The 14,184-nt window shown below is 36.3% G+C and overlaps 1 protein-coding gene across 1 annotated transcript in view; it reads left to right on the forward strand.

Moving 5' to 3' along the window:
• ERBB4 (erb-b2 receptor tyrosine kinase 4) overlaps positions 1–14,184 on the forward strand; it is a 722,586-nt gene that overhangs the window by 385,236 nt on the left and 323,166 nt on the right. The gene's annotated exons all lie outside the window — the stretch shown is intronic.

The following is a 14,184-nucleotide window of genomic DNA, read 5'->3' on the forward strand; positions in this document are numbered from 1 at the left end:
TCATTTCTTGTATTAGCCATTAAGGTAAGTATAAGCTATCATCACTGCTAAGACATTTAAAAACAAAGTATACTGAATACAAAGACAAGTATATTGTTCTTCAGCATTCTTAAAACCATACTTACATCAGGACTGAACTTTCACTAATCTTAAGGATAAATGGTTTCTTTAAGAAGGAAAAACAAAATGCTCTATATGAATGGTAAAGATTTTTCTTCTTTCCTGCTACAATAACAACAGCTGGAATAATATATGGAAAATAGTGTGGTGGCAATTTGAAATGAGTTCCTTTTATTAGCATAGAAGACACAGAAAATGTTACTGAAAATATGAATATACAAATATTAAATATTGTGGAAATTTATTATATTATTGGATGAAAGTTTAGATATTTCTAATTTGTCTCAGTTCATATTTGTTAGATTCTCCTTCAATAAGGAAATGCAAAAATAATTACATTATTGTGAGCCAACAAAGGAAAAAGATAGAAGAAAAATATTTTCTCACTGGTAAATGATTTTTTTCTTTTTTTTAATTCATGGACATTTTAATGTTCAACATTCATAAAATACAAAAGAACATAAAATAAAAATTTCTTCCCATTTTTGTCCTTCAGATACTCCTAGGCAACAAATGTTAATAGCCACCTTTGTGTATTCTTCCAGAGATAATTTATGCATACAGTAGGAAATATGTACATGTTCCTTTTTTCACTCAAATGTTACCATGCTTTACATGCTATAATGTACTTTGATTTTCTTAGTCCATGCATATGTGAATGAATTTACTTGTAGTATTAATGCCTAGTGGTCATTGCAAGGTCAAGGACACATATTTATACAATTTGATAGAGATCACCAACATGGAAATCTTGTTTTCCACAGAGTTTGTAAAAGTTTTCAGTGCCAGGAGCAATGTATGTCAACTCCTGTTTCCCTAGTCCCTGGGCAAGGCAGTCTATTATCACACTTCTGGGTCTTTGTCAAAAAGTTAGATAAAACATAGTATCTCAGTGCAGACTTAAATTAACTTATTTGACACAAATAGTGTTTTATGAAAGTTATATTTTGGCAAGAATTTTAAGCCAGATTATACAGATTAAAGCGTGAAATAAATTTACTACGCTTATTTGTAGACAATGTTCTAATAGCAAAGTAGTTGAGACCAAGTCGTGCACAATGCTGAAATAACATCAATCTGGCCATGTGCACAAAGTCGAGGTTTCTAAAGTATAAGAGAATGGTTGTAATACTCTGTGATGAAGTGGCAGGTAACCGTGGAAATTGTTAAAGAGTTCAAATGTCCATAGGTCCTCTCATGGCAAAAGCCTTCTTAGTTGTCAAATTTAAAAATGAATTTCTACTCACTCAGCAACTTACCTATTTTACAAAGGATCAAGGAAACTTTCCAGCCTGGCTACTTGCTGTGTCTGGGCCCCTCTGGTGACTCCACCCAATTACCCCAGGTCTTCTGGAGAAAAGGCCTCTCAGGGCCACCCAGCTCACCTAGCATTCTTGAGGTCCACATTTTAAATCTGGGGAATATAGGAGCCTACTTGAGATGTTTTCTGTTGCTAGCTTACATTTAAGAAATGCTAGTTTGGATTCCTTTCTTCTGTTGGGTAGACAGACATAAGATACCTCCTCCAGTTCAGAGTTCCAAAATAGTTTGCCTTTGTCTCAACACCTTTCAAAATTCTCCATGAATTATTGCCTTTTTCATTATTTCCACAATATAGCTACTCTTAGGAAGAAAGGGCAGGGAGAAACAGGTTTATGCCATCTTTTGTGGACTAGAAGTCCCTTATAGTACTTTTAATAATACTATTAATGAATGAAATCAAATCAAACTCTTAAGTCATCTTTGTTGCATTTTATATGCATTTTGTAGAATAGAAAAATGTAAATTACTTTCTTCCCCTTCTTCTCTTTCTTCTTCTTCTCCTCCTCTTCCTCCTCCTTCTTCTCATTATTATTATAATCATTATCATGATCATTATTATTATTTTAATGCTGAATGATCATTCTATAATTGATAGGGATGCATGAGTGAAAATCTTGGAAATCACTCTATTATGATAGAATGAGAAAACAATATGGATGGGTATTCTCCAACTTTGAAAGTTAAATATGTTTTTAATTCATACAGTTTTCAAAATTCTGAAACTTTTAATTAATTTTAAGGATTTAGTTATGTTACAAAAATTTACAAAGTTTAGTAAAAAATATAATTTTCATCAACACCTGTTATTCTTATAGTAGACAACCTGGGATAATGGCCAAGTAGATGCCTGTCTTTCTCTGAGAACTACCCACTTCTAGAGGGGTGAGTCACTGTGGCCATGTTTGTTTCGTGTGATGCTCTAACCCTTAGTCATATGACAGTGTTTCTCAACCAGAGGTGATGTTGCCCCCAGGGGACATTTGATAATACTTGAATATTTTTGGTTGTTACAACACTGAGTCAGATTAAGGGGAGCATCTATTGGCATCTATTAGGTAGAGGCCAGGGATGACACCTACAGTACACAGGAGAATCTCACTCTATCCCTATCTAAACAAAGAATAACTATATAGCATAAAATTTTAAGAGTACCGAAGGTTAAGAATGAGATATCTTGTAATAAGAGTAAATATTGACCAAAGTTGGGCCAATGCGATTCTTGCCCCAGAGAATTTGGACTTAAGATCCAGAAATTCTGGTTACACTACCTTAGAAATTTGAACGTGAGGAGATATTAAATCTAGTCTAAGTTTCCATTTTGAACCTGTCAACTAAGTCAGTCATGCAGAAGCAAACAAGAATCAGAGACAAAAAAAATTTTTTTTTACATACTGGTTCTCAGGCCTTCATGAGATCCAGCTACATTTCTACCCTCTGGTGCCTGAAGAAAAACAGTGTTCTTCTCATATGTTTAAATGAGTTTTTTACTTGCCGCCAAGTGGGAATGGTCTTGGCTAAGACCCCATTAAAACTTTGCTTAGTCGAGACGGTCTTGACTAAGAAAATCAGCAAGCCATAGCTCATGTATCAAATCATCAGCATGAAATAATTAAATTCACCTAATTTTTTATCATAGGAATTATGCTTACTATAATGACCTAAAATTGGCTTAATGGTCAGTATACCTACTCCACAGAGCCTATCAAAGTTAAATTCAGTAAATATATACATGTATCTGATATGTGCAAATCCAAATTTTAAAGCATTTATTTTCATGGATCTTTGTAGTTTATAAAAGATTTCCATTGTATCTTCTTTAAGTTTATTAATTATTTTAAGAGAGACAGAGACAGCATGAGCAGGAGAGGGGTAGAGAGAGAGGGAGAAAGAGACAGAATCCCAAGCAGCCTCTGTCTGCACTGACAGCACAGAGCCAGATGTGGGGCTTGCACTCACTAAACTGTGAGATCACCTGAGCTGAAACCAAGAGGTGGGCACTTAACTTCTGAGACACCCAAGAGCCCCAAAAGATTCCCCTTTTAAAATTTACTTTCACCATATTCCTGTGAGTTAAACAGGACAGTTAACATTTACCTCATTTTATAACTGGAGAAGTGTATGCTGAGGAAATGATCAGGGAGTCGTTAAATTTATGCAGCTAATATCTGGGATTTCACAACCTGAGTATCCTCAATTTAAAGATAAAACAGCTTCCTATATACCACATTGTGTAGCACAGCTGAGTGGACAAGGACATTGGATTTGAAATCAGACAGATGATACAAAACCCAGTTCTTCCCATTTTTGTCATGGGAAAGTGACTTAATCTTTCTAAATCTCCAGTTACCATTTTAGTAAAATGGAGATAATTGCACTTACCTCAGAAGAGTTGTTGTTTTTGGAATCAAATTCAAAAGAATAGTGTAGATGAAATGCTAAACTATCTTTTGGCATATGCTAAGGACCTAATAAGTAATAGCTAATGTTTTAATAAGTTAAAGGATATACTGTTAGAACACTTTATCTTAATTCTGAATTAATGGATGTAGAAGTGAAATTTCTGTAGGCCAGTTCTACCCTGTGAAAACTACTGATATCCAGTGAAAACTACTGATACCCATGGCTGAGGAATGAAAAAGCAAAAGCACTGAGAGTGAAGTGGAGGCTTTTTGCCCTTGACATTGTTTGTGTTCTCTCTTCTTGTTTGAGCTACTTGAAAGGTAAATTACTTATCCATATTTAAAGAGCACACCATCCTGAGGCAAAATATATTTTGGAACTACTCAAAGACATACTTATTTTAAGAACTGAATTTTAGAAATATGATCTTTTTTTTGAGAATTAGACTTTGTGAGAGATTCTTTAGAGATGTAATATACGTGATCAAAACTTTTTAAAAATATAAAAATTTTCAGGCTTCCTTTAGATTTCTGAGAGCCTTCCTCTTAGTTAAAATATATTACTTAACCTTAGACCCATTTGAGAAACACTCTTCTCTGATTCTTGACTGAACTTTTTAAAAATCTGAAAATCTGGGCTATTCAAGTTTTTGACAATATTCTGTTTTTGTTGCCTGACCATACAAATTTTAGATCTAAAAATATAGTCTTATATTATTAGGTATTATTTCTTTTCCTATGACTGAAATAAATTCACTTCAGGGAGGGCTTCTCTGGAGATATTCACCCTCATGGATTGTCAAATATTTCCCTGTCTTCTGTGGGTAATTATTTTTGAAACTTTTTATACATTAGGGAAGGAAGATAAAAGTGTTTAAAAACTCCACAAGTCAGCTAAGTAAACTGAAGACTCCATTTCGCTCACCACACCGTATCAAAGCTGACACCTTCCCACAGGTGTGTCTTCCTAAAACAGCACAGGTGCCAGGAATTTTGCTCAGTGTCATTAAGTGGCAAGAAGTCTTGGTAAAGACAAAACATTCAGGCTCTGAGAGAACAAAGTCCCTGATGATGAATGCCTTCTGAAGGTGAAATGAAGCAGAGTGGTGATCAGAATAAAAACATCTCCAAATAAAGAAATGGCAAAACAAAAATGCTGTGTACAACAATGGTAAGCTTGAGGAGAGGCCTCAGGAGGCAGAAGTTTTAAAAAGAAATGAGGAAGGAGCTTTTGTTTATAATAGTTCAAGTAAAATGAAGACTGTGAATGAATTGACAGCTTACTATAGACAGTAGTTCACTATGCATACTTCTAGAAATTGTAACAGAATTGGGTACATTTTAAGTCAAATTAAGTAACATTTTGCAACTAATTTTGTGTCCTGGATTGAGAGCCATGGTGAGTTTTGATTAGCTGTTGAATAATTTAAGTGTGTCATTTCCCCCCTTATTATATAATAATGTTCAGACTCAACTCCAGAGCCAGCAGCTATTTTACTTAATAATTTTTTAAATACAAAAATATTTTTCTAAAAAAATTCCTTAAAAACAAATCCTTAGGTAACATAAAGAATTTTTATAATATTAAAGTAAGTAAATTTTGCTTGTAGACTCCAGCCAAGTGTTCCATTCTTAATGGCTTTACTCTTGAATCTAACTTGCTAAAGTAACTTGAATTCCTTCTCCTGAAATCCTTTGTCATGTTAATGGAAAGTAGCCTGACCCTATAAACATAACAGGAGTATCTCTGACATAGGTGCTGTTTAAAAAAAAAAAAAAAAGGAGGCACTCTAAAGATCTAATTGGCTTTATTCAATGATTCATGACTTCTAGCAAACAGAAGGGAGCATCCCTTCTAGCAAACAGAAGGGAGCTCTGAGGAGCCATACAAATGGCAGGATTTTATAGGTTGAAGGAGGGTAGGAGAAGGAAGTTAAAAGAGTTGATTATTTCAGACAAGTTTTCCTTCCCTTAGAGGAAGACCTGGGGTCTGTATCCGGCTGAGTTCCTCGCTAGTGCTGACCAGGAAATTTCAGACCTACTGGTTTAAAATTCCACTCCTGGGAGAAGCTGAAACTACAATTAGGTTAGGTATTACGTGTTTGTAGGGGTTAGCAAAAGTGATTCCATTTTGGGCCTGTTGTTTCTTTTTAACATTGCAAAAGGTCAAAATACAACTTATGATGGGACCCTGAGCGCTGCATTACGTGTGGAGCAGAGAGTCAAACTTGAAAGTACTTTGAAGCTCAGTTAAATCGTGGCCGTATTGCTCCACAGAACAGCTTAAGTAAATTGATTCAGTGGATTAATGTAGTCATGTCAGGGGAGACAAACTTATCTGGTATGTGAAGACTGAAGCTTATAGAAGTATTATTTAGCAAGCTTACTGGTAAGAATGACAACTCTCTCTATTCATAAGAACTGTGTCCTAAGGTCTGAGCTCTAGAAGTGTGTGTGTGAGAGAGACTAAGCTGCAAGGAATAAATAATAATGATTAAAGGAACAAAGTTATCTCTGTCCCTGCAAGATATATGAAGCACACTTATCTCATTTAAAATAGATACTGCATGTCCTTTTTTATCTTTAAGCACAGTATCAGTCCAGCTGTCTCCAGCTTCCTATTATCAGGCAGGGTGTTGTTTCATTTTACACATTCCTTTTGCCCTTCTAGACCTGGAGCCATCTGAGTTAGGAGCTATGTTATGAGGAAGGAGGGAGAAAAACATATATCAAAATATTACAACTTAATTCTCCTAACCTTTGCACACGTTTTGTATTAAAGTAGTTATATCTTTAGCTGCTGATTATTTAACTAAAATTTGCTAGAGAAGCAGCCTAGCAAATAGCCCGTAGTCTTCTCAGTTCCTCTGCAAGTAACATTTCTTGCTTGGAAACCAATTGAAAAATGTAAATGCATGTGGCAATAGGGTAAAAAAAATTGTCTGTCTCCTAAACCAAAATATCACACCACAAAAATTAATGAGGAATGTATGTTTCAACTACTCCAGTGAACAGATAATACTTCTGTCCCTGGAGATGTCCATTAAATCAATTAACCCTAAGGCATTATTTTAACCAAATGAAAACTTCTGGCGCAATTCACCCCTTACTTCTACAGTAGTCTTCCTAGCTAGATTATCTCATAATCCTTTATTTCAATTAAAAATAGAATGCCATTGGGTCACTTGGGTGGCTCAGTTGGTTAAGTCTCTGACTCTTGCTCTGGGCTCAGGTCATGATCTCACCATTTGTGACATCCAGCCTGAATCCCACTGTACACTGACAGCACAGATGACAGTGTGGAGCCTGCTTGGGATTCTCTCTTCCTCTTCCTCTACCCCTCCCTCATTCACTCTCTCTCCTTCTCTCATTCTCTCAAAAAAAAAAAAAAAGTCATTGAAATTAACACAAGCTGTGTATTTGTTCTGTTGTAGATAACTGTGAATGAAGGATTTTACTATATTGGCAAAGTAAAAACATGTTTCAAATAACATTCTGTTATTTAATGTCTCTATACAGACATTATAGAACATGCTAGAAAAATTTAAAAGTTACTTAGCATTATCCTTAGTAATCTGCTATGTTGTGCACAAAGAAAATTACTTTTAGTAGTTGCCATATACTAAAACTTTTAGTTTCATAAAAGGAAAAAAAAAGTAACTTGGCCTGGCTTACGGATTATACTTACTTTTAGAGCAAACTTTAGAAATATGTGTATATGTGTGTATGTGTCCTTTTTATTCCAAATTATGCCTGAAATTTATAGAAGTGAATATTAAAATCTAAGAAAACAATTATGTATTATTGTTCCTCAAAATTTCAACAAGAAATTATAACAGCCAAAAACTAATTGTATTTATCCCCATGATATTTCCAAAAGTTTCCTCTAGCTTATAAAATCAAAAGACAAATTATGAAACTAATATACTAATTATACTCATGCACATGCATACGCATACAATTTGTCTAAAGTGTAATTGTTTTTACAATCTTTGTGGAATAAATGTTGTTTAAAATGGTAGTTCTGATATGGTAAATATCCTATTAGGCCAGGGAAAAGCAAGTGGGAGCTAATGGGGAAAAGAAAGAGCTGAGCCAGCAGGCTCGATCAATCAGGATAAGAGCGAGCCTTTATAAAAAGCAAACATCTTTAATTAAAACCCTTGTATTTTACTAATAACTTTGCATGTCTATAAGCCTTTTTATCGATTTCAGTTATTTCCTATTTTCCTTTTTTTGGATTTGTAGTTTCTGGAGATGTTGTAAAATTAAGAGAAACATTTCAATGAATTGATTACTTGCATACATTTCTAAAATTGTGTCCATCCAAAACGTTTCCAAAAGTGACCCAATAGTTAACTGGTAGAAAATCAGAGAATAATCCCCCCCTAATATGTGTTTGTTTTGATTTAAGTTGATAACATTTGCTGTAATTTGATGATGTTTTTTGAATATTTAAAAGAAACGGATGTTTTTGTTTGTTTTAACTATAGGAGATATAGTTATTTGAAATGCTCCATGTAATACAGTTAATAAAGATTGAAGAGATACTGCTTAATGTCATGCTAAAGATCAAGGGAGTATAAAGGAAGTGTATAAACTTTTGCCTGTTTTCTGGAAATGCTCTGGGTACAATGAAGAATGTTTGAAAAGGTCAAAAAGAATACTGCACTGGAGGTATCAGGAGATGAGAGATGCAGTCCTAAACAAAATCAATTTCAAGAACCTCAGTTTCCTCAAGTTCTCTCACTCATACAATGAAAAGATTGAAAAGGATAATTTCTGCTCAAGCTTTCTTGCATGGTTGGATATTTGTGTGTATGTGTTCCTGTATGCAGTAACTAGCTACGGGTATAGATGATATGGAAATAGATAGACATAGACACAGGTAGTTTGGGGGAATTGCTCTGTGTTGGTAGCACCCTGTTGACGGAGATGCTTTTGGTTAGGACTGTTCTTGGGTACTTACCTGGTCCCATGAGCCCTCAAAACTAGATATTTCCCTGACTAGAGCCCACTTTGCAGCTGGACTTGCTGTTGGTGTTCTTATTACGATTGCAAAGTGAACCACAGCAACAACTATCAGGGAACTTTGGGGAAAAAAAAGTTGCTTGTTTGATTCACAAGTCCTGGAGAATATGTGACATGTCCTAGGGCCACATGTTAAGGTCATGAGTAGAGAGAGATAGAAAGTGCAGACCCAGGGCTCTCTGCCTTTATTGGGGTCAAGGCACTTAAAACCAAAGTGCCAAGAATTTCACAAGTTCACTCTTCCTTGGCAGATTTAAAGCATAGGAGTGGGAATCAAGGTGCAGGAGGGGGAAAGCTAGGTCTGTAGAGTGGTCAGTTATGTTGTTACCCAGGGCTTTCTAAAAGGGGAACTTCATTGTTGGGGCCAGTCTGTCTTATCTACATGTTTTGCAAGTAACTGTGTCATACACCTGCTATATGTTTCAGATGGATTACTTTGAAATGGATGTGTCAGCAAATAAAAGCTTAATGTCTGGCACTTACATTATAACCAAAAAGCTTAATGTCAGTCATTCGCATTCAGGAGCGCAAACTGTGGAGATAGGTAATCTAATCAGAGAGATTAGAGCATGAATGCTACACATTTGAAGGATTATTGAGAGGACTTTGAAAAGAACAGTCAGAAATATCTGGAATTGTTACCACTGAAAGAATTTTGTTATTCTGGTAGTGATGACAGTTTATTCTGAATGACTTATTTCTTTGCAGCCAAAGAGCTGACTGTCATTAGGATAACTACATATGACTAATGAAAAGAAAATTTGAGTGGTGCCTGGGTGGCTCAGTGGGTTAAGCATCTGGTTCTTGGTTCATGAGTTTGAGCCTGGCAGCAGGCTCCTTGCTGCCTACTTGGGATTCTCTCTCTCCCTTTCTCTCAGCCCCTCCCCTGCTCACTTGCTCTCTCTCTCTCTCTCAAAATAAATAAATGAATAAACTTTTAAAAAACTTTTTTTTTAAAATTTTATGTCTTTATTTTGAGAGACAGAGAGTGAGCAGGGGAGGAGCAGAGAGAGGGAGACCCAGAATTGGAGGCAGGCTCCAGGCTCTGAGCTGTCAGCACAGAGCCCGATGTGGGGGATCCCACAGACTGTGAGATCATGACCTGAGCCAAAGTCGGACACTTAACCGATTGAGCCACCCAGGCGCCCCTACAAAAACTTTTTAAAAATCTAAAAATTAAAAAAATAAAATAAAATAAAAATCTAAAAATTATCTACACTTGACACATGACTGTCCATTGATAAACACAACACTCATATTCTCTGTTTGCTACAGAAATAGAAAAAAAATGTGAGATTTCACACTTAGAAAAGCAAATACATACTACTCTCCTGGTTACAGAATTGGGTAAACCTGGAGGAACATATGCCTTTTAGAGTTCTGTCTTGCATTAATCCAGGAGGTATCCTCTATTTATTGACTTAACTGGTCTATTTGGAGGAGGAGTTAAGAAAATGGCATGGAAATAACAAGGAAAAGAAGAGATGACTGGATACTTACCATTTTTTCTGTGGTCCAGCCACGTTTTTACACATTATATTAGAATTGTGAATTGTGAAGAAGTATCAGACATATTCCATTTCTTTAGCAAATACACATTTTATGCATTATTGAATAATTTAGAATATTATAATGGCTGTTATTCTCCATTTTCATGGGTATTTTCAAAAGAAATAGTCATTGTATTAATTTATGGTGAAGTTATAAAAAATAGACCCCAAAATATAATTTTTGCATATCTATCACTACTTCATTGATGATGGTCATTTTTGGCTTATCATTTTTGGCTTAAATTCACTGACTAGAACACAGAGGGAGGTGGAGGCTAAAGGGTAGGAAGAAAGACCAACACAGTTACTGGTCATTTAAAATGAAAACAAAACTACAGTATTTGCCAAGACAGAACAGAAAACCTAAATGATGGTGAATCACTGCATTCCAAAATGAGAAGATTCATGCTATGAAAATGTTAGTTCTTCTAAAATTCAGCTATACATTTAACCATCTTCAATTTGTGTTTTTGTTTGTTTTGTTTTTGTTTTTGTTTTTAGCAAATATAGTCTAAATTATCTCTGTAAGATACAATTAGTAGGGTGCCTGGGTGGCTCAGTGGGTTAAACATCCTACTCTTGATTTTAGCTCAGGTCATGATTGCTGGGAGCCCCACTGCCCTCACTGGATGACAGTCACAGCAAGGAAATGGTAGTGTTTACACAGCTCCTGCCATGAGAAATGAAAACTGGTATCTCCTTTTGTTACTACTGGCTTATGTTGGAAATGAGCCTGCGGGTATTGACCAGGCCTCACAATATTCCAGATCAGACCAATATTCCCCATACAGATTGCTCATAAGGAAAGGCATATCAAAGAGATTTCAGATGAAAACATTGTGGATGATTGTTAAAAGGCTCATCCTAAGGGCCTTGCAGATCCAAGACTTACATAATAAAGGGGGCTTGAGTCTAGCCCTGAGACAAAGAGTCTAATTTAGAGTTAAGGGCAGATATCCACCCCCACCCAATTGTTTCTGCTTGGAGTACAGGCCGCCCCCCACCCCAAGGCATTTGTTATCAAGTATTTGGAGTAACTTATTCTAGATTTGAATATGCTGATCACTCCCTGTGGAGGAACCTATTGAGGAACTTCTTTTGTGATTATGGGAGCAGAGGTGTCTCCTGAAAGACCTGTTTGACCCCTGCTCACAGAGAAGTAGCTTCACCCTTTTATGCTAAAAACATTGTCTGATATGCTAAAGATACCTTCTTCCCCATAGGATAAGCATCTAAATCACCTATCTCACTATTGATAATGGTTATGCAGAAGTCTACAAATCTATGTTCTGGGAAATTCTTACATATCAAAGAAGTTTGTTATCAGAAATCATTGTCTAAGGCAAATGCCACTTCTGTGCCGTCCCCCAAACACTTATAAAATAAAGTTGAGCCCCAGTCAGGGCAGAGATGCCTGCCTGGTGACCAGAAAGACTCTCAGGGCTCTCTCATCCCTCCCTCACTGACACCATCTATCCTTCAGGGACCCCTGGACACCGGCCGGAGCTGGTCTCTGACATACGATATTTCATGGAGCCCTGCATCAGGATCTGTGCTGACATTGTGGAGCCCGCTTGGGATTCTTACTGTCTCTCTCTCTGCCCTGCCCTGCTCACTCCCTCCCCATCTCTCTCTCAAAATAAATTAAAATGTAAATTAAAATTTTAAAAATGAAAATACAGTTAATGAGATAGCCATACATTTGAAAAGAAGAGCTATGTGGAAGGATTTTCCCATTAGGTATTAAACTATTTCAAGTAATTTAAAATATGTTAGATGATAAAAAGTCAACTAAGTTAAATTAAAGATCAGAGTGGCTTTATTTAGCAATTCACAAACCTGGCAACACCATAACTAACTATAGAAATGAGCTCTGTCAAGCTGTAGAAAAGAAAGATTTTTAAAGTTGGAAAGGAAGTGGAAAAAGGAAATTGTTGGGAAATAATTCATTTTTAGGCAAGGTTGCCTTTTAAAGGGAAATGGAAGAGCTCCATCTGACAGATTATTTCAGTAGTGCTGACCAGGTAATTCCATATTTACTGGTTCAGATTATGTTCCTGAGTGTTGAAACTGCAATTAGGTTATGCATTAATTCTTGGTTTGCTGATGTAGAGTTTGGTACAAGTGACTCCATTTTGGGTGGGCTGTCTCCTTTTTAACAATTTCTCCCATTTTGGTCAGACTCTAAGCTGAAATGAGAAGTATGATCAAAATTTAAGGCATTAGCACCACTCTCAGCATTGGTCAATCCATTGTGTGGTATTCACAGGCTATGATGTGTTTTGCTTAATCTCTGTGATATTCATAAGCCACTTCAGTTTCAACAGTTTTTAAGGTAGCCATTCTCTCTTTCTTTCTTTTTCTCCTCTCCTCTCCTCTCCTCTCCTCTCCTCTTCTCTCTTCTCTCTTCTCTCTTCTCTCTTCTCTCTTCTCTCTTCTCTCTTCTCTCTTCTCTCTTCTCTTTTCTCCTGCTGTCCCAGTCTTAGGGAGATCATTTGCTTGGTGGATAGCAACTATGAACATGCATTTAAAGCTTTTGAGAGAATACAACATGCCAGAGAGGTTACTATGATTCCTATAAGCAGAATAATTTTCAATGTTTGGAGTGCATTTGAGAGCCATGTTCCCCAAACCAACCAAAATCAAATAACTCAAACTAAGACCCTATGGAAAGAGATACCTTTTTTGTTTGGTTTGGTTTTGGTTTTGGTTTTTAATGTTTATTTACTTATTTTGAGAGAGAGAGAGAGTTCAAACCAGGGAGGGGGCAGAAAGAAGGAGAGAGAGAATCCCAAACAGGCTGCACACTGTCAGCACAGAGCCCAATGTAAGACTCAATCCTATGAGATTATGACCTGAGCTGAAATCAAAAGCTCGATGCTTAATCATCTGAGCCACCCAGGTGCCCCAGGAGACACCTTTTTAAACCCTGTGACTTACTCGGTGATTTTATTTAATGGAGTTTCAACTTCTCCAGAAATGTTAGTACAGGTAGAGCAGATAGTGTTAACAATAGCACAAACACTTCTATGTTCAGATAAAAGACAATCAAAGGGTTTTCTGTTATCAAGACCAACTTTGACCAGAGAATCTAAGGATATTTCTTGGACAGTTATAATCTTACCAGCAGATTCTGCAATATTTCAAGAGTTAAGGAGAGATTTTTGATCCTATTCTCATTTACCTTTACTCCTAACCAGGGAAGTATGACCCTGCCAAAGGAAATGAATCCTGATTCATGATGGTTCTGGTAATTCCTTTCTTTCTTTCTTTCTTTCTTTCTTTCTTTCTTTCTTTCTTTCTTTCTTTCTTTCTTTCTTTCTTTCTTTTTCTTTCTTTCTTTCTTTCTTTCTTTCTTTCTTTCTTTCTTTCTTCTTTTCTTTCTTTCTTTCTTTCTTTTTTTTTTTTAATTTTTTGATGTTTATTTTTGAGGGAGAGACTGAACATGAGTGAGGGAAGGAGAGAGAGGGAGGAAGACACAGACTCTAAAGCAGGCTCCAGGCTCTGAGCTGTCAGCACAGAGCCCAATATGGGGCTTGAACTCAGGAACTGCAAGATCATGACCTGAGCTTAAGTCGGATGCTTCACTGACTGAGCCACCCAGGTGTCCCCTTGGTAATTACTTTCTAACTCAACAGTATAAATCCAGGGGACTTAACCAATGGGTTGTCTTTGTAGAAAGTTGGAGGCACAGTTAGATTATCTAAAAGACATTGTCTGGCTATGTGCCAGGTTTCTATCCAGGCTTTAATAGCCCCAAG

This window comes from Hyaena hyaena, unplaced genomic scaffold, assembly GCF_003009895.1.
Source record: "Hyaena hyaena isolate Hyena2069 unplaced genomic scaffold, ASM300989v1 scaffold_435, whole genome shotgun sequence".
Taxonomy (NCBI): Eukaryota; Metazoa; Chordata; class Mammalia; order Carnivora; family Hyaenidae; genus Hyaena; species Hyaena hyaena.